At 38.4% G+C, this 18,861-nt stretch overlaps 1 protein-coding gene and 1 pseudogene across 1 annotated transcript in view; one reads left to right on the top strand and one right to left on the bottom strand.

The window, feature by feature from the left end:
* LRRC8C (leucine rich repeat containing 8 VRAC subunit C) overlaps positions 1-18,861 on the top strand; it is an 88,553-nt gene that overhangs the window by 20,150 nt on the left and 49,542 nt on the right. The window lies entirely within an intron of this gene.
* On the bottom strand, positions 11,062-11,310 carry LOC115837661 (annotated as a pseudogene).

Here is an 18,861-nt window from a genome sequence, read left to right as displayed (position 1 = left end):
TGCAGGAAACCTCTGAACCCATTCCTGTAGGATATAATTTTAACTGTTTGACAAATGTAAATACTGATACAAATATATACAAAAACCCACTGCAGGCAAAACACAAAATAACTTAAGATTTCTGTGAATGTTGTCATAGGATAATTTTCAAAAAGTTAAACATGACTCTTAAATATAGAATGAACAGTCAAAGATTTATTTAACTCGTAAATGAGGGAGCCAGCAGGATGGCAAAACTGGTACAAAGAGTGTTCAAGGAATTATTTTTGAAAGGAATGTTAGAATAACATTGCTAGATATAAAACAAGTAATGTCCTTCAGGGAAATAAAACCCATAATGTTTGGAGTTTTCTTTTCTACCAGCCAAAAATCTATAAGACTGGAATTTAATCAGTAGAAATTAGCAAGTAAAAAAAAAAAAAAGGTATATTTCCCCAAGTAATCCATGGGTGGGCCAATTAAATAATTATTCAGTATTACATTGAAAGGATATATTGCTTTACCTTTCCCTCATTTCCAACTTTTGAATACTTTTTGAAACAATGTACACTTGCTCATCCTAAATGTTCTTTTTAAGGGCTTTGGTTGTTTCTTAGTAATATAATAAACATTAAGCCATGGAATGTGTCAAATAGAAAACACTGGTGGTGGAAATCTTCAAACTTAGAACATGGGTTCTAGGAACAGAAGTTTTGGGTTCTACACTTCCACACTTACATCCCTCCAATATCAAATACTGCTCTGATTTCACCCTGGGGAAGGAGTCCTGTTTTAACTCCAACCCCAAGTTCAACCACTTCTTAGACCTCAAACAGCTCTCCAAGCTCTCAACTTAGATGGCAAGTCATTTTAAGCCCAGTAGAATGGGAGTGCTTTCAGATGGCCATTAGACATTGACATTCAAGTGCTCAAATTGCCATATGAAAAAAAATCCAGCGATCAAGAAGCATAACACAATGGGTAACAATAGCATATATGCCATGAAGTACCTTGATCCAGAGGCTGACAATAACTCTGTTTCTCTTGAGGTGAACAGGTCTCCAAGGGAGTTCTGAGAACCATTGCAACAGGAATTGACAAGCTGTGGCCCATGCAGTTTGAGTTCGTGCAACCTGTTTTGATATGGCCCACTCGCTGAGATTGGCTTTTCTATTTTTAAAGGATTGTTTAAAATTTTTAAAAAGAATATGCAACATAGGCCAGGCCTAGTGGCTCATGCCTGTAATCCCAACACTTTGGGAGGCCGAGGTGGGCAGATCATGAGGTCAGGAGATCGAGACCATCCTGGCTAAAACGGTGAAACCCTGTCTCTGCTGAAAGTACAAAAAATTAGCCGAGCATGGTGGTGGGCGCCTCTAGTCCCAGCTACTAGGGAGGCTGAGGCAGGAGAATGGCATGAACCCGGGAGGTGGAGCTTGCAGTGAGCTGAGATCGCGCCACTGCACTCCAGTCTGGGTGACAGAGTGAGACTCTGTCTCAAAAAAAAAAAAAAAAAGCAACGTAGACCACATATGATTTATAAACCCTAAGTATTTGCTTTCCCTCCCTTTATAGGAAAAAGTTTATGGATCCTTGCATTTTAAAAAAAATTGACAATTTACTTGTTAGTGTGTGTTAAAGCTTTATAATAAACTTGCTGTAAGGGAGGAGTTTGTTAGTAGGCTAATTCAGAGATTTGCTCTTGATAGGGACATTTTGTAGCAAAAGAGGATGGTTAGAAAAATTACTAGATTTGACATCAAAATAAAACAATATTTTGTTAAAGGTCACTAAATTCTTGGTTGACAGCTGGTCAACTGCATGGGTCATATCTAATTTCCTAAAATAAGTCCTAGTGTCATTAAAGTTCATGAGAATCAATTACAGAAGCATTTTGTCAGGAACACTCATTTCTTTCTGAGAGGAGGTTGTAAGCAATATCACACAAACAGGTTTGGGACTATTTTTCTTTTTCAAGGCAATGTGGTATATTTTTAAAAGCATACACTGGAGTGCTGGGGTGCAGTAAAAGAAAAGTAAAACTGTAGGAATCTTTTGATGCCACACTAACTCATACCTTGTTGGAATTTAGATACACAATGAAATATGAAGATAAAACACTGGGAGAAGAATCAGAAGACCATCACAGAGTGGGTTATAGCATTGAAAACAGGATCTATGTGGGAAAGATGAAAGGAATTGAGATACTGCTGCTAAGATGGGGTCCAGGAAAAAGTTAGTAATTGTTTCCAGGGGTATGAAAAGGTCTCTGAATCTGAGGAGAAATTTTGCATCTCTTCTGAAAAGAGATAAGAGTTTAACCTGCTGCACAAAGATTTTGGTGGTTAAGAATAATAATTTTCAAGCTTCAAGTAATCAGCCTTTTCACAAATTTTCATAGTGGCTGGGTCTCTGGAATATCTTAAAAATAGAACAGAGTTGGGGCTCTCTGTCATGGGTTTAGTGTGGTCTTGCCTGAAGGTTTAGTCAGATAACCCCTTATGATCAGTCTTGCATTATCATTTAAGACCACACTAGGTACAAGGCTCTCAGCAGTGGATCAAAGGGAAAATAAAAGAGGACCACACTGGGTGCAGATCACCAGATCCACTGGCTTTCTAGGGGATTAAAAAGAAAGCCACCATCCCAGAGGACTTACTGTATGACAGAAGGATAGGGTAAACAAATATATAAGTGGCAAGTTATGGGGTCGCAGTATCACAGGAGAAGGGGGAAGTCGTTGCAATATATAAACATCTGAAAAGGGACACAATTAAAAATACAGCTCATAAGGCAAAGATCTGGAGGAGGTGGGGAGACACAGATATCTGCAGAGGAGAGGTCTGAGAAGAGGGGACAGCAAATATAAATATATTCTCCTGGCATGATGGAGGAACAGCAAGAAGGCCAGTGTGGGTGCACAGCTCTGAGCAATGGGGAGAGTGTTCGTTAAGAGAGGGTGCTGTAGGCTCATGAAGTGTCTTGTCCACCTCTACTCTGAATGAGATGAGGAACCATTAGAGAGTTCTTAATCTGACTTGAGTTTTCAAAGGATCACTCTGGCTGTGGTATAGAGCAATCATTAGCCAACCTTTTGGTCTCAGGGCATTTGTACTCAAATTATTGAAAATTCCAAAGAGCTCTAACCCCTCAGAGCTCAGAAATGTAAATCTGATTATTTATTTATTTATTTATTTTAAAATAACAATAATGCCACTGAATGTTAACACAAGTAACATATGTTTTGAAATTATATTTTCCAAAACAAAAGAACAAAAAGATGTCAGCGTTTAAGTTTTTGCAAATGCCTTTAATGTCTGGCATTCAGTCTGTTCACTGTCGTGTATCATGTAGCCTCTAGAAAGCTTCACTGTGCATTCACAAGACAATGAATTTAAAAGGCCAATAATGTTTAGTATTCTTGTGAAAATAGTTTTGACCTCACTGATTCCCCAAAAAGGCACACTGTGAGAAACAGTGGTAAAGAGTAGACTAACTGTAAGAGACAAGGATGGAACCTATTGTAATAAACCAAATGAGACATGCTGGTGCCTTGGATTATAGCAGGAGAGGTAGGGAGAACTGGTTAGATTCTAGATAGATTTTAAAGATTGAGCCTACAGGTTTTGCTAACAGAATAGACCTGAATGTAAGAGAAAAAAAATTAAAAATTGACTCCAAGGTTTTGACCCAGAGGAACTGCAAAGATGAATTTCCTATGTACTGAAATATGGATGGTTGTGGAAATAGCAGATTTGGGGTGAAATGAAGAATTATTTTGGGCTCGTTAATTTCAATCCAGCAGTAACACTACTAGGTATCTACCCAAAGGAAAATAAATCATTATATCAAAAAGCTACCTGCACTTGTATGTTTATCGCAGCATCATTCATAACAGCAAAGATATGGAATCAATCTAAGTGTCCATCAATGGATGACTGGATAAAGAAAATGTGGTATATATACACAATGGAATATTATTCAGCCATAGAAAAGGATGAAATCATGTCTTTTGATGGATAGACATGATAGAACATGGATAAAACTGGAGGCCATTTTCTTAAGTGAAACAACTCAGAAACAAATAGTGCATGTTTTCATTGAGAAGTAGGAGCTAAATAATGTGAACACATGGACATAGAGTGGAATAATAGACATCGGAGACTTGGAAGGATAGAAGTGAGGAGGCAGGTAAGGGATGAGAAATTACTTAATCAGCACAATGAACATTATTCAGGTGATGGTTATGCTAAAATCCCAGACTTCACCACTACCCAGTATAGCCATGTAGCAAAATTGCACTTGTACCTTTAAATTTATACAAAAAAAGAGAAATGTCTACTAAACATCCAGTTGGAAATGTCAAGTCAGCAGCTGGATATTTAAGTCTCAATTCAGGGGATGGATGTCTTACTCCCTTTATATTCCTCAATACTTTTTAAGGAGAGAATACATAAAAATAAATTTTCTGTGTCCTTCTATGTCTGAAATACACTATTTATTCTACTCTCAAATTTGAAAGTTAGTTTGGTTGGGTACTAAACTCTACATTGACAACCACTTTCACTAAGAATTTGAAGGCTTTTTACAACTATTTTCTGGCATACAATATTGTTGGTGAAAAGTGTAATACTGATCTGATTTTTGTTTCTTTGTATGCACGCTTTTACCCTCTCTATTTGCTGCCTCCTCCAAGCTTTTAGGATCTTCTCATTATCCCCAATGTTCATGACAGTATGGGTCTTTATTAATTCATTGTGTGCTAGCACTTTAGTAAGCCTTTTTTTTTTTTTTTTTTGAGACAAGGTCTTGCTATGTTGCCCAGACTGGATTTGAACTCCTAGGCCCAAGTGATCCTCCTTCCTCAGCCTTTCGAGTAGCTGCGATTACAGGCATGAGCCACCATGCCCAGCTAGTCAGCCTTTTTAATATGAAGTCTCATGTCCTACAGTTTGGGAAAATTTTCTTGCACTCTCTTCTTGATACCTCTGTGTCATTTTCTCCTTTCACTCTTTAGTTAATTTCCATTATTCAAACATTGAATCTGATGTGTGTATATTATTTTTCCCCATCTGTTTTTTCTACTTTAAGATGAATTTCATCAACATTATCTAACCTTATGCTGATTTTTTCATTATCTTATTTTTAATTTCGAAGTTTTTTCAGTGTGTTTATAAATACAATATCTCCTGCTAGCTCTCTGAGAATATTAATTATAGTTAGGAAGTTTTTAAATGTGAACTCCTGCTCTCTGCTTTACTTTTGGTTTTAATGTGTCTTTATTTGTTCCTTTGATTGTGTATTTGTCTTATTTATATCTGTCTTTCAGTTGGAGGCATTCCTCAAATGACTGATGATCTGTATCTGTATCTTCAAATGTCTTAGTTTGTTTTGTGCTGCTATAACAGAATACCAAGACTGGATAATTTATAATGAATATAAAATTTTGGGCTTACAGTTCTGAAGGCTGGGATCCCAATATCAAGGTGCAGGCATCTGGTGAGGGCCTTCTTGTAGCATTATCATATGGCAGAAGGCATCACATGGTGGAATGGCAAAGAGCTAAAGAGAGCAAGAGCCAGAGGGGGCAAATCCACTCCCAAGATAACACTAATGCATGCATGAGGGCAGAGCCCTCATGACCTAAACAACTCTTAAAGATCTCCTTACTACCCTTGCCAACATGTATCTCTTACTTGTCTGTTGAAGATGATTAGTACTAAGCCTGCATCCCATCTCAGAGGTGGGGAGGAAGGTATATGGAGGGCTCCTTTAAGGACACAACTCCAAGTTGAGTTCATCTTTTCTGTTTATATGCCATTGGCTAGGACTAAGTCCCACACCATACCTGCCTTCAAGGGGGCTGGAACATGTACTTTATTATTATGTAAAAAGGAGAGGCTAAATACTGGAAAACAAGCAGCTGTGTCTCTGACTGTGATGCTGCCATCTTACAGCTAGAGGTACAAAGAGCACAGGGACATTGTAGTAGCTCACAACAAAGATTCAACATGAGGGCTTTTGCAGTGACCTTTCCTGAATATTGTATGACTCACCTTCCAAGAACTCTCCCTTGAGGGGACATGTTGATCCCACAGATTGCAGCTAGTTTCCTCAGCCTCAGCTGCTAACCATCCTGTAGACCCTATAAAGGCAGCTGTGTTTCTGGATGGCAGTGGTCAGAGGAACAGCCCTTCCATAAGCCGGCGATCTCCACATCATCGGGTCTAACTGCCTGTCAGGTGTGGGGTGGGGATGGGCCCTTGCTCTTAAGCACCTGTTCATTAACTTTATCATTATTGGTCTTAGCTATCGAGGCTCTCTTAAAACTTTGGGTCATGCTCCAGAGATGCTAGATACTGAGTAAGCTCAAAGAGTCACATAGTCAGTGGGGAATCTAGTAGAAATGCACATTTGAGACCTCTGGGTTTCCAGGCATGTAATTCAAGAATTGGGGCAGGTTGGCATTTCACAGAGTTACCATGCAACAAGCATAGGTAACACATGGAGTTAGAGATAATTGATTGGGAGGAATTGGCCTGTCTTGAGGCAATGGAAAAAATAGCAAATGTTTTCAAGAGGACACCACAATTTGGGGGTCCTGTTCGGCACTTTCCGTGAACAGCAGATATAGTGGAACATACAGTAAATTGGATTTTTTAGAATCCAGAAGATTCCCAAGAGAGAAGCCTAGCTAATTTTTTATTCAAAGTTTATTAAACAATACAACATTGTTCTAAAAAGCAAGAAGTCAGGAAATATTTTCTTAATTAAATAATGTAGTTGACAGTTTTCACATTTACTGCCAGCTACTTATCCAAGTGTGCATGATTCAAAGGGGTTAAATAACCTGCTCAAAATCACTAACTAATAGCCATAGAGCTAGATTTCCAACCTAGGTCTTTCTGGCTATAAAACATACATTGTAACTATTTCATTATATTATACTAAATGGTGAGTAGAGATGGCTTCCTTTTATTTTTATTTTTTAGATTAATGTGGCCGCTTATGACTAAACTCAGAATTCTGAAAATGCAGATGTCCAATGAGGTAGTAGTATATACATCTAAGGCAATAACAGTAGTCTTTTTTGTTTGTTTTACTGTTGACATATATTGCCTTGGACTAAGGATCTCATATCCTAAGTGTACAAAACTGTAATCAGTTCACAGGAAAAGAATTTGTACAAAATTAAAATTTTGTATTAAAGTGCTATTACTATATTGTTGGTATCCTAAACAGGAACATATCCTGTCTTTATGAATGGTTTGCCTAACGTGGTAGTGAGCCCAGGAAGTAGTGACCATTGTGGTTTAGAAGATGCTTAGTATGGCTGGGCATGGTGTCTCACACCTGTATACCCAACACTTTGGGAGGCCGAGGCAGGCGGATCACGAGGTCAGGAGTTCGAGACCAGCCTGGCCAATATGGTGAAACCCCGTCTCTACTAAAAATACAAAAATTATCTGGGCATGGTAGTGCACGCCTGTAGTCCCAGCTACTTGGGAGACTGAGGCAAGGGGATCGCTTGAACCCGGGAGGCAGAGGTTGCAGTGAGCTCAGATCGCGCCACTTACTCCAGCCTGGGTGACAGAGTGAGACTTCGTGTCAAAAAAAAAAAAAAAAAGATGATGCTTAGTATAATGAAAAATTACTAAGAATTTCTGAAAAATTTTCAGGGGACCTATTCTTCAAAAGAAGGGAAAAAATTTTAAACCTGAACTGGAGTCGTGTACATATTAGAATATTTTGTAAACAAAAACATAGTTGATCAGATGTGTCATTAATGTTAAGCAGCAGATTGACTTCCAGAGGATCTCAGGAATGAAGTGTATGACTGTGTGTAACTTTGCATTTACTCAGCTGGACTAAGATTTTTTTTTAATTGAAATATACCATGCTTTCAAAAAGCCCCCTTGTGTCACATCCAAGAGCAGAATAGGTTCCTTATGTAAGGAAACCACAAATCTTGAAAACAGCAGTTTTCCTTGATGTTCTTTGGCCACACTACTGTTTGGTTTAACTAGCGTTTCTGGTATTGGAGTTGTTTGAGTCTCAGAATGACTTTGCTTAGAATTTTTATATTTCTGCCTGACCTCTTCCTGTTGACATATTTGAACTGAATCAAAATTATTTGAGTGATCATCATAAGCATTGTTAAATATAGCATTTGAAAACAGTCTAAGCATCTGAAATATTAACCTGTTCGGGTGTGTTTGCTTGGAAACCTGGAATGAAGACTGAAAATATATTTGTTTTTAGAATATAATCTGAAAAAGGCTTTAAAGATTCTGAGGCTCAGTAAAGTTTTAAAATAGTAATTATTCATATCTCAACATCTCAGATGCCAAGGCATTTTATGTAGTGGAAATGGGGAAGGTGGTAGAATCACTACATTTTAAAAATATGCAGCTATGTCCTCATTTTAAGGAAGATTATACCTAAATACTATTTCTATTTTTATATCAGGATCACCTATGAACAGGATTAAGGAAATCCTCATTATCTTTCCAAAACTATACAATTGATATAAAACTTAACATTTGTGTCATTATTTTTCATTCTGAGTGATAAATTATAAAATGTTTCTTGAAAATATGTATGTACCATATGCTGAAAACAGGCACATTTCTGACAGGGAATTGAACTACCTGTACTCTCATTTAGCTATTGGGTGAAGTGTAGATTCCACTGTTTAAATTCTTTAAAGTTTATAAGTGCCTGACCAAGAGGCTATAGAGCTAAAAGATTTATAGCCAAAGAATTAGGAGCCACTGCTAATGGAAAAGCAAATAAATTTAAAAGAAAACGTATCTGAGTATGTGTATATTACACTCTAAGTATGATAGATATTTAAAAGTGTCTCTGATATTATAATGAGAGTTAATAGGAAATTTTAGGTTGTGTCTTCTCCAGTTTCTGTGTGTGTGTGTGTGTGTGTGTGTGTGTGTGTGTGTGTGTGTCTCTGATGAAGTCTTACTATGTTGCCCAGGCTGGTCTCAAACTCTGGGGCTCAAGCAGTCCTCCCGCCTTAGCCTCCCAAGTAGCTAGACTGTGTCAGCCCAGCTATCCCAGTTTTTATGAAACACTTCTGTAAAGGAAAATACCCTTTCCTGTTAACTAATTTCTATATTCACTCAAGAAGGAATTCAACTCAGTTTTCAATTGTTTTGTTCTGTTGTCTGCAGAATCTTAGGTTTAGTGACTTAGATTAACCAACCCTAAAAACAGATTACCTGGGTTGTACGCAGGCCCCTCTGCTTACTGCTCTGTAACCCCAGGCAAGATATTGACCTTCCTAAGCCTCCATTTCTTGAGTAAGAGTAGGCTTATAGTACCTGGAGCCCAGAGATATTTGGGTGTTAAGTAATGTGATATGTATGATGCGCCTGACACTTCTAAGTACACAGTAAACCTTAGCTCGTGTTATGATGGAGGTGGGCTTTTCCTTTATACATAAAGAGAACTTCATTTTACAGTAACAGTAATTAACTTACTGTTAATAAAACTGTCAATAAAATGGTAATGAACTGTTACTCTAAAATAAAACACTTACAAACATGGACCCCATCAGAACTACAGTTTTAATGTTCAAAGCATCATCTACATTGAGAAACTGTTTTGAGAGGTAAATCATTGCTGTACATGTGGACTAGCTCTGTGTCATGCAAAAGTGTTACTGCTCAGACAACTAGGTCAGGGGCTGGGCATGCCAAAATGAGCAACCTGGTCTCTGCCCTTACAGAATTTACAGTGTGGGAGTGGAGATAGTTGAGAATATAAATAACCCAGGGGAGTGAAGGGGTGAACAGAGCAAGTAGGAAAGTGTTGATCTTGGACTGCTTATGAAAATACTCAGCCACGGGCTTCCAAAATAGGACACTGCAGCTGTGGTCTGAGACCCCTTCAAATATTATCCAAGCAGCGTGCTCTTCTTGAGAGAGGGTGGACTGTATGGGGAAGCCTGACAGTCCTGATCTGGGAATGGGTGGTGTCCAGGTAAGTATTAACCAAAGATGTGATATTAAAATATAAATTCATGGAGTACTGAAATCATTTTAAGTGAGTAAACCCTGCCTTTGGTAGGCCCAGATAAAGCTCTGGTTTTTCCCTAAGACCTCACTTAGTGCGTAGCTGTACTTTTTATCACAAACAGAAGAAACAGATGTTTTGGGGAGAATAGGTCTCAACCTCACCTACACGTTGGAATCACTTGAGGACCTTTAAAACAAAACAAAACAAAACAAAACAAAACAAAACAAAAACCTCATGCCTGGTCCCCACCCCAGGGATTCTGATTTAACTGCACCCAGGCATCAGTGTTTTTAAAACTCTCCAGATGATTCCAATGTGCAGCCAAGGTTGAGAGCCACTCTTCCTCCCTATCCTAGGTTTTATTTCCCCCCAGATGTTCCCTAATAAATTTCAGGAGACTAGCTCAGCCAAATTCTGTCAACAAGTTTTCCAATCAGAAGTTGTTAATTTAATCCCAGTCCATGTATTTTCCCTTTGAAAACGTGCACTTTCTGCATTTCAGTAAGTAATGTTGGCTCCTGGAGAAATACTCATCTTAAGCTCCTAGTGGAGCAAAAGAACCTTTCTCACCCAGCACCCTGCCTCCAGACAGCAAGCTCACCATCAAAACATGATTCACTGTCCTATTTTTCACATCTCCTTGGCATGACCAACCCTCAGATTTCGTCCTGTAACCGTTTATTTGGTCATTTAACAATGGGTTGTTTCTTCCTAAATCTCTCATGCAGCAGTTTAAAGCCTGTAATGTGCAACGTTGAAGCATTTTGTATTTGGCACTGAAGTCTATCCATGGACATCCAGGCTCTGGACTCCTCTGGTAGCCTTTTGTATTCCTATACTTGTCTCAATTTACGTAGTGTTTCTTTTTGTTTTGTTTTGTTTTGTTTTCCAAGTTTCAGTTATTTACTAATCAGCGTAATCGCCAATAGATTACATCAACATGATTTCATGCCTTTAGAGGAGAAGTATTTCCTGGTTAAGTGGAAAATTGTGTGGATGGCTTCTGGAAGACCTTCATTCTAAAGCAGCTTTATAGTGAAACATTTGTTAGAAATCTAGACCTTCTTTCTTCAGTTTGCTGTAATCCACCTTTACTGAGTAGAACTTGTATTGATCATTGGGAGCCAGTTTGTTCCAGAGCTCTGGATTATTCTTTCTGTCCCAACTAACATCTGGATTGAACAATGCCAGACACAAGAGATACAGTGCTGCTCCAGTACCTCCAGCTCCAATGAATACAAAGAGGGAGATCAAGCTTAGATGCTTCTTGGACTGAGTGATGATCTGGTGGAGCATGTTTGCTGAAGAGGCCTCCGATTGGAAAGGAGAGAACCAGCCTAGCCACCAGGCTCTGGGCTAAGTAGTATCTCCACAGTGTTTCTTTATAGGTTCTGTTTCTACCACTTCACTGTTTTAATTAACAGATATCTAGTGAATGACAAATATGGGCCAGACACTCTTCTGGGCGTTAGGGACAAAACATTTTGCAAATTGGGCAAAAATTTCTGCCCTCCTGGGACTTGCATTCAAGTGGGAGGAGAGAGAAAAGGAAATGCATAATTAGCTAAAATATATATAGTATGTTCAAAGGTGTTAAGTGCTATGGAGAAAAATAAGGCAGGGCAGGAGGAAAGGGAGTGTTATGGCTGAGGTATGGTGTGATATTAAATCGACTTTGCAGTATTATCTAAACAAGAGGAGGGTAAAGGCTTGGACCAGAGGAGTAGTGATAGAAATGGTGAAAAGCGGTTGCAATCTGGGTAAGTTTCAGCAAGACCTAAAGAAGGTGAAGGATTGAGCCCTGCAGATACCAGGAAGATGAGAATTCCAGACAGAGCTGTTGCAAATGCAAAAGCAGGCGTGAACCTGGGGTGCCAAGAAACCACTATAACAGGGGCATCCGATCTTTTGGCCTCCTTGGGACACATTGGAAGAAGAAGAATTGTCTTGGGCCACACATAAAATACACTAATGATAGCTGATGAGCTAAAAGAAAAAAAAAATCACAAAATCTCATAATGTTTTAGGAAAGCTTGCAAAGTTCTGTTGGGTCATATTCAAAGCCATCCTGGACCACAAGTGGTCTGCAGGCCACAGATTGCACAAGCTTGTGCTAGAAGGCCCAGTGTGGCCGGAGCAAAGCGAGTGTGCAGGAGAGGGCTATGAGACTGGTGTGGGGTGGGAGTGAGATTGCAGAGGGCCTTTTAAGACTTTTGTAAAGATTTTGGCTTTTTCACTGAGTGAGATGGAGAATTATTAGAGGATTTTGAATGGAGAAGAAACCCAGGATCATTCTGGCTGCTCACTTGAGACAACTCTCTAGGGGTCATTGGTAGAAGTGGAGAGACTAATCAGGAAGATATTGCAAGACTCTAATTGAGAGATAATGGTGGCTTGGATCGGAGTAGTAGCTAAGATGGGTCAGAAATCGTTGGAATCTGAATATATTTTTGTAGGTAAAATTTTTTGCCCTCATGTCTATGTAATATTTTTCGATATTCTTCTTAAAATAGAGCCCTAAACTCCAGTAAGGGACCTGAATAATGCTAGTTATAGTAAAAGGTTAACTGTCTGACTCTTGAATGCCACAAATTTAGTGTTGTGTTTTCTGCCCCTGTCATGGGGTAGATATTATTTTCCTATGTTTCTTTTTTTTATTATTATACTTTAAGTTCTGGGATACATGTGCAGAACCTGCAGGTTTGTTACATAGGTATACGTGTGCCATGGTGGTTTGCTGTGCCCATCAACCCGTCGTCTACATTAGGTATTTCTCCTAATGCTATCCCTCCCCCAGCCTCTCACCCCCCGACAGGCCCCAGTGTGTGATGTTCCCCTCCCTGTGTCCATGTGTTCTCATTGTTCAACTCCCACTTATGAGTGAGAACATGCAGTGTTTGGTTTTCTGTTCTTGTGTTAGTTTGCTGAGAATTATGGTTTCTAGCTTCATCCATGTCCCTGCAAAGGACATGAACTCATCCTTTTTTATGGCTACATAGTATTCCATGGTGTATATGTGCCACATTTTCTTTATCCAGTCTATCATTAATGGGCATTTGGGTTGGTTCTAAGTCTTCGCTATTGTGAAGAGTGCTGCAATAAACATACATGTGCATGTGTCTTTATAGGAGAATGATTTATAAGCCTTTGGGCATAGACCCAGTAATGGGATTGCTGGGTCTAATGGTGTTTCCGGTTCTAGATCCTTGAGGAATTGCCACACTGTCTTCCACAATGGTTGAACCAATTTACACTCCCACCAACAGTGTAAAAGCGTTCCTATTTCTCCACATCCTCTCCAGCATCTGTTGTTTCCTGACTTTTTAATGATTGCCATTCTAGCTGGTGTGAGATGGTATCTCATTGTGGTTTTTATTTGCATTTCTCTGATGACCAGTGATGATGAGCTTTTTTTCATGTTTGTTGGCTGCATAAATGTCTTCTTTTGAGAAGCGTCTGTTCATATCCTTTGCCCACTTTTTGATGGTGTTGATTTTTTTCTTGTAAACTTGTTTAAGTTCTTTGTGGATTCTGGATATTAGCCCTTTGTCAGATGAATAGATTGCAAAAAATTTCTCCCATTCTGTAGGTTGCCTGTTCACCCTGATAACGGTTTTTTGTTTGTTTGTTTGTTTGTTTGTTGCTGTGCAAAAGCTCTTTAGTTTAATTAGGTCCCATTTGTCAATTTTGGCTTTTGTTGCCATCACTTGTGGTGTTTTAATCATGAAGTCTTTGCCCATGCCTATGTCCTGAATGGTATTGTCTAGATTTTCTTCTAGGGTTTTTATAGTTTTAGGTCTCACATTTAAGTCTTTAATCCATCTTGAGTTAATTTTTGTATAAGGTTTAAGGAAGGGGTGCAGTTTCAGTTTTCTACATATGGCTAGCCAGTTTTCCCAACACCATCTACTAAATAGGGAACCCTTTCCCCATTTCTTGTTTTTGTCAGGTTTGTCAAAGATCAGATGGTTGTAGAGGTGTGGTGGTATTTCTGAGGCCTCTGTTCTGTTCCATTGGTCTATATATCTGTTTTGGTACCAGTACCATGCTGTTTTGATTACTGTAGCCTTGTATTATAGTTTGAAGTCAGGTAGCGTGATGCCTCCAGCTTTGTTCTTTTTGCTTAGGATTGTCTTGGCTATGTGAGCTCTTTTTTGGCTCCTTATGAAATTTAAAGTAGTTTTTTCTAATTCTGTGAAGAAAGTCAATGGTAGCTTGATGGTGATAGCATTGAATCTATAAATTACTTTGGGCAGTATGGCCATTTTCACGATATTGATTCTTTCTATTCATGAGCATGGAATGTTTTTCCATTTGTTTGTGTTCTCTCTTATTTCCTTGAGCAGTGGTTTGTAGTTCTCCTTGAAGAGGTCCTTCACATCCCTTGCAAGTTGTGTTCCTAGGTATTTTATTCTCTTTGTAGTAATTGTGAATGGGAGTTCACTCATGATTTGGCTGTTTGTCTATTATTGCTGTATAGGAATGCTTGTGATTTTTACACATTGATTTTGTATCCTGAGACTTTGCTGAAGTTGCTTATCAGCTTAAGGAGATGACGATGGGGTTTTCTAAATATGCAATCATGTCATCTGCAAACAGAGACAATTTGACTTCCTTTCTTCCTATTTGAATATCCTTTATTTCTTTCTCTTGCCTGATTGCCCTGGCCAGAACTTCCAATACCACGTTGAATAGGAGTGGTGAGAGAGGGCATCCTTGTCTTGTGCTGGTTTTCAAAGGGAATGCGTCCAGCTTTTGCCCATTCATTATGATATTGGCTGTGGGTTTGTCATAAATAGCTCTTATTATTTTGAGATACATTCCATTAATACCTCGTTTATTGAGAGTTTTTCGCATGAAAGGGTGTTGAATTTTGTTGAAGGCCTTTTCTGCATCTATTGAGATAATCGTGGTTTTTGTCATTGGTTCTGTTTATGTGATGGATTATGTTTATTGATTTGTGTATGTGTAGGCCTAGGTTAATATACCTGTTGGTGTCTTCGTTTTTAGTTAAAAAGTTTAAAAAGCAAAATATAATAATTTAATAGCAAAAAACTTATTGAATAAGGAATAAAATATATTTTTGCGCAGCTATAAAATGTGTTTGTGTTTTAAGCCAAATGTTATGAAAGTGTCAAAAAGTTAAAAAGAATATTTAAAGTTTAAAAAGTAAAAGAGTTGCAGTAACCTACAGCTTATTGTTGAAGAAAGAAAAATATTTTTTTATAAATTTAGTGTAGCCTAGGTTTACAGTGTTCATTATAAAGTCTACAGCAGTGCAAAGTAACATCCTAGACCCTCACATTCACTCACCACTCACTTGCTGACCCATCCAGAGCAACTTCCAGTCCTGCAAACTCCATTCACGGTAAGTACCCTATACAGGTGTACTATTTTTAATCTTTTATACATTTTTTATTGTACCTTTCCTATGTTTCGATACACAAATACTTACTATTGTGTTACAGTTACCTACAGGATTCAGTACAGGAAAATGCTGTACAGATTTATAGCCTAGGAGCAAGAGGCCAAACCCTATAGCCAAAGTGTGTAGTAGGCTACACCGTCTAGGATTGTATAAGTACACTCTATGACATCCACACAACACAATTGCCTAATGATGCGTTTCTCAGAACGTATCCCTGTTGTTAAGCAACATATGACTGCATTTTGACCCAAATGATCAATGATTGCTATTGCACTGCTGTTGCTTAATAAACATGTACATTCCCTTCTTGCAGTCTTTACCTTATTCCATGGTAGTTCCCTGGAAGTTGACAGAGGCCGGCAATGTGAGTAGAGGAAAAAACATGATACTGTTAATAATATAAAGGAGATGAGTTAACGGGTGCAGCACACCAACGTAGCACACGTATACATATGGAACAAACCTGCACGTTGTGCACATGGACCCTAGAACTTTCAGTATAACAAAAATATATATATATAAAGAAGCCCATGATTCAAAACAAATGAGGCCCAGGACAGTTCTTGTCCCACTCCTCTCCTTTGTTCCTTCTCCCAACTCTCTAACTAAGATAGAATTGTCCTTTTCCAGCTCCATGCAGATCTCTCAGGTGGCCTCTTAGGACTTCTTTGCTTCCTCTTTGCCCCTAAACAGGGTGCAGGTATCATGAGAAAATGCAGAGTAGTACAAAAGAAATCTGGTGTTCTCTTCCCCAAAACCAAGTGCACCTTACTCTAATTTCTGGTAGTCACATAAACATTTCTGTTATTCATTTTAATAACTGGAAGAATTTCAGATTAAGTAGATGCTCATTTCTCATTTCATTGGTTCAGCAATTACTTATTGAGTACTTTTTATGTGCCAGATACTGTTCTAGGCTCTGGGAGACAGGAGTGAACAAAACAAAGTCCCCATTTCTTAGGGAGCTTACCTTATGATGCAGCAGAGAGACAGAAGTACAACTAAATGAGTAATACCTGTATAGTACATCTGATAAAGATAATGCTATTGAGGAAAGCAACTTAGGGAATGAAAAAGGGAGTGCTGGGATGGCATGCTCTTGCTTTTGGTGAGTTGGTATTAATCTTTTCAATAGGGTAGCCCGAAAAGGTGTCTCCAATAATGATGTGTGTGCAGAGACCCTAAGGAAGTGAGAAAACAACATTCATGCCAATATCTGGTGGCAGAACGCTCCTTGCTGCAGGAAGTCCTTAGATAGTTTTCCCCTCTCCATATGCTCCTAGGTGGTTTCATCCTATCACTTTTTATAACCCTAATGACTCCCAAACTTCTGTCTCTATCCCAGATCTTTCCTATCTCTAGTCCAGTGTATCCAGCTGTTTGTGGAGCCCCTCCACTTGGGTGTCTAGTAGACATCTCAGATTTCAGATGTCTCTATCCAAACTCCTTATTCACCACTGCCTAAACCTACTTTCTGTAGCCTCTCACTCCCTTTATAAAATGGCAACTCCATTATTTCAGCTTCTCAACTTAAAAATATTGGACTCATAATGATTCTTCTCTCTCAGACCTCACGCCCAATCCATCAGCTAGAGCATGAGTTACTTATATTGGGAAAAACTAAAAAAGGAGTAAACCTGGGGCAGTGGGAGGAAGAAATTAAGGTAAAATACAAAGCAGAGCAGTAATAGAGCTACTTGCTGGGCAGTGTTTGATGGGATGAGGAAAATCTAAGCTGAGGGCATTTGAGCCTTGGAACTCAGGTTGCTGGGAAATCACATCCTAAGCCACATTCCCTTAAAAGAGCTAAAACTTTAAAGTGGTGTGCTATGTTTTGATATGTCTTAACATCAAGAGTGAGTTAGTTGGCAAAACTCAAGCTGTCAACCCATGGGTTAGAAAGAGACTTTAGGTACCCATGAGAATATTCTACATAAAGTTTACCTAAAGTGTTTTCCATTTCCTGCTTCTGGAAACATTGTGGGACCTGAATGGAGAAGCCAGAAGTGCAAAGTCATAATAATAATTTTAAAAAACAGTGAGCATTTGAACCAGTCGTAGAAAAATGAACGTTCTTTGTTGGCATATCTACAATAAAGCAAAACACTTAGCTGAAACATCAGGGAAGGGAAATGATAAATTTCATGGGGTAAAAGATGGTTAAATACTTAAGTATCTTGATTATATTAATTTGAACAATGAAAAGGAAGTAAGTAGTCACTGTCCTTCTGTTTTGATTTGGTATACATTTCCCAGTATTCAAATTCTCCGCACAGAAAGTTCTTGCTGTTTTGCTGCACGAAGTTCTTGGAAATCACATACAGATCCCCCTACAGGAGATTGGAACAATGCAATATTTGGGGACTGCATTCTCCACCCAAGGATTTAGCATCAAATGAAAAACAGGTATAACCAAGAGCATAACACAAAAGAGCTTCAGTGGCTCTGGTAAAATTTTATTTTTTTAGCTATGTATTATAGAAGGGTAAGTTTCACCCTAGTGACTCCTTCATGGACAGAAGCGGAATCCTTTATAACTTCTAAAAAGATCATTCCTCAGACTGGATTTCTCTCAGTGTCAGATTTTAGGTTACAGTGTTCAAGTCACAAATATGACTGCCCTGAATGCAATCCTAAAAGAGGTGAATTCCCAAATAGGTCCTTTTGCCAATGGATATCAAGTCTGAATTTCCCGTAAAGGAGATTGTTAGAGACTAAAATAATTTCCCTCTTTAAATGAAATGAGCTTGGACATTGGAATCTGAAAGCCCTGAGTTGGAATTTTTGCTATGCCCTTCACATGCTTTCCAATCTTGGAGAAATTATTTAATCTCTCTTTGTATGTTTCCTCTTCTGTACAGCAAAGATAATACCTACCTTGTGGATTTAATATGGAGGTTCAACAGATAACATTTTTAATGTCTGGCAATTAGTAAGCATGACAACATTATATGTCAATTATATACCTTTTGTTTCCTATTTAACCAACACAATTTTTTAAGTTTGTTTCTTCTGTTTTTATAAATAATTCTATTTTAGTGTGGTACCTCAAATTAGGACAGAAGTCTCCAAACACCGATAAATTCTTATTCTCAGAAGTAAACTTCATTATTCACAATAACCAAGATGTAAAAATAACCAAAATGTCCATTGGCAGATGAATAGAAAAAGAAAATGTAGTATATACCCACAATGGAATACTACTCAGCCTTTAAAAAACAGGAAATTCTGCAATATGTGACAACATGGATGAATGAGGACGTTCTGATAAGCGAAATAAGCCAGTCACAGAAAGATATATGATTCCATATATGAAGTATCTAAAATAGTCAAATTAATAAAATCAAAGAGAACACGGGTGGTTGCCAGGGGCTGGGGGGAGGGGGAAATGGGGAGCTATTAATACTAATCAATGGGCA

Source organism: Nomascus leucogenys, chromosome 12 (genome assembly GCF_006542625.1).
Source record: "Nomascus leucogenys isolate Asia chromosome 12, Asia_NLE_v1, whole genome shotgun sequence".
NCBI classification, from domain to species: Eukaryota; Metazoa; Chordata; class Mammalia; order Primates; family Hylobatidae; genus Nomascus; species Nomascus leucogenys.
Note: the sequence above shows the minus strand (reverse complement) of the source record. Positions and strands in the feature narration are given on the sequence as shown.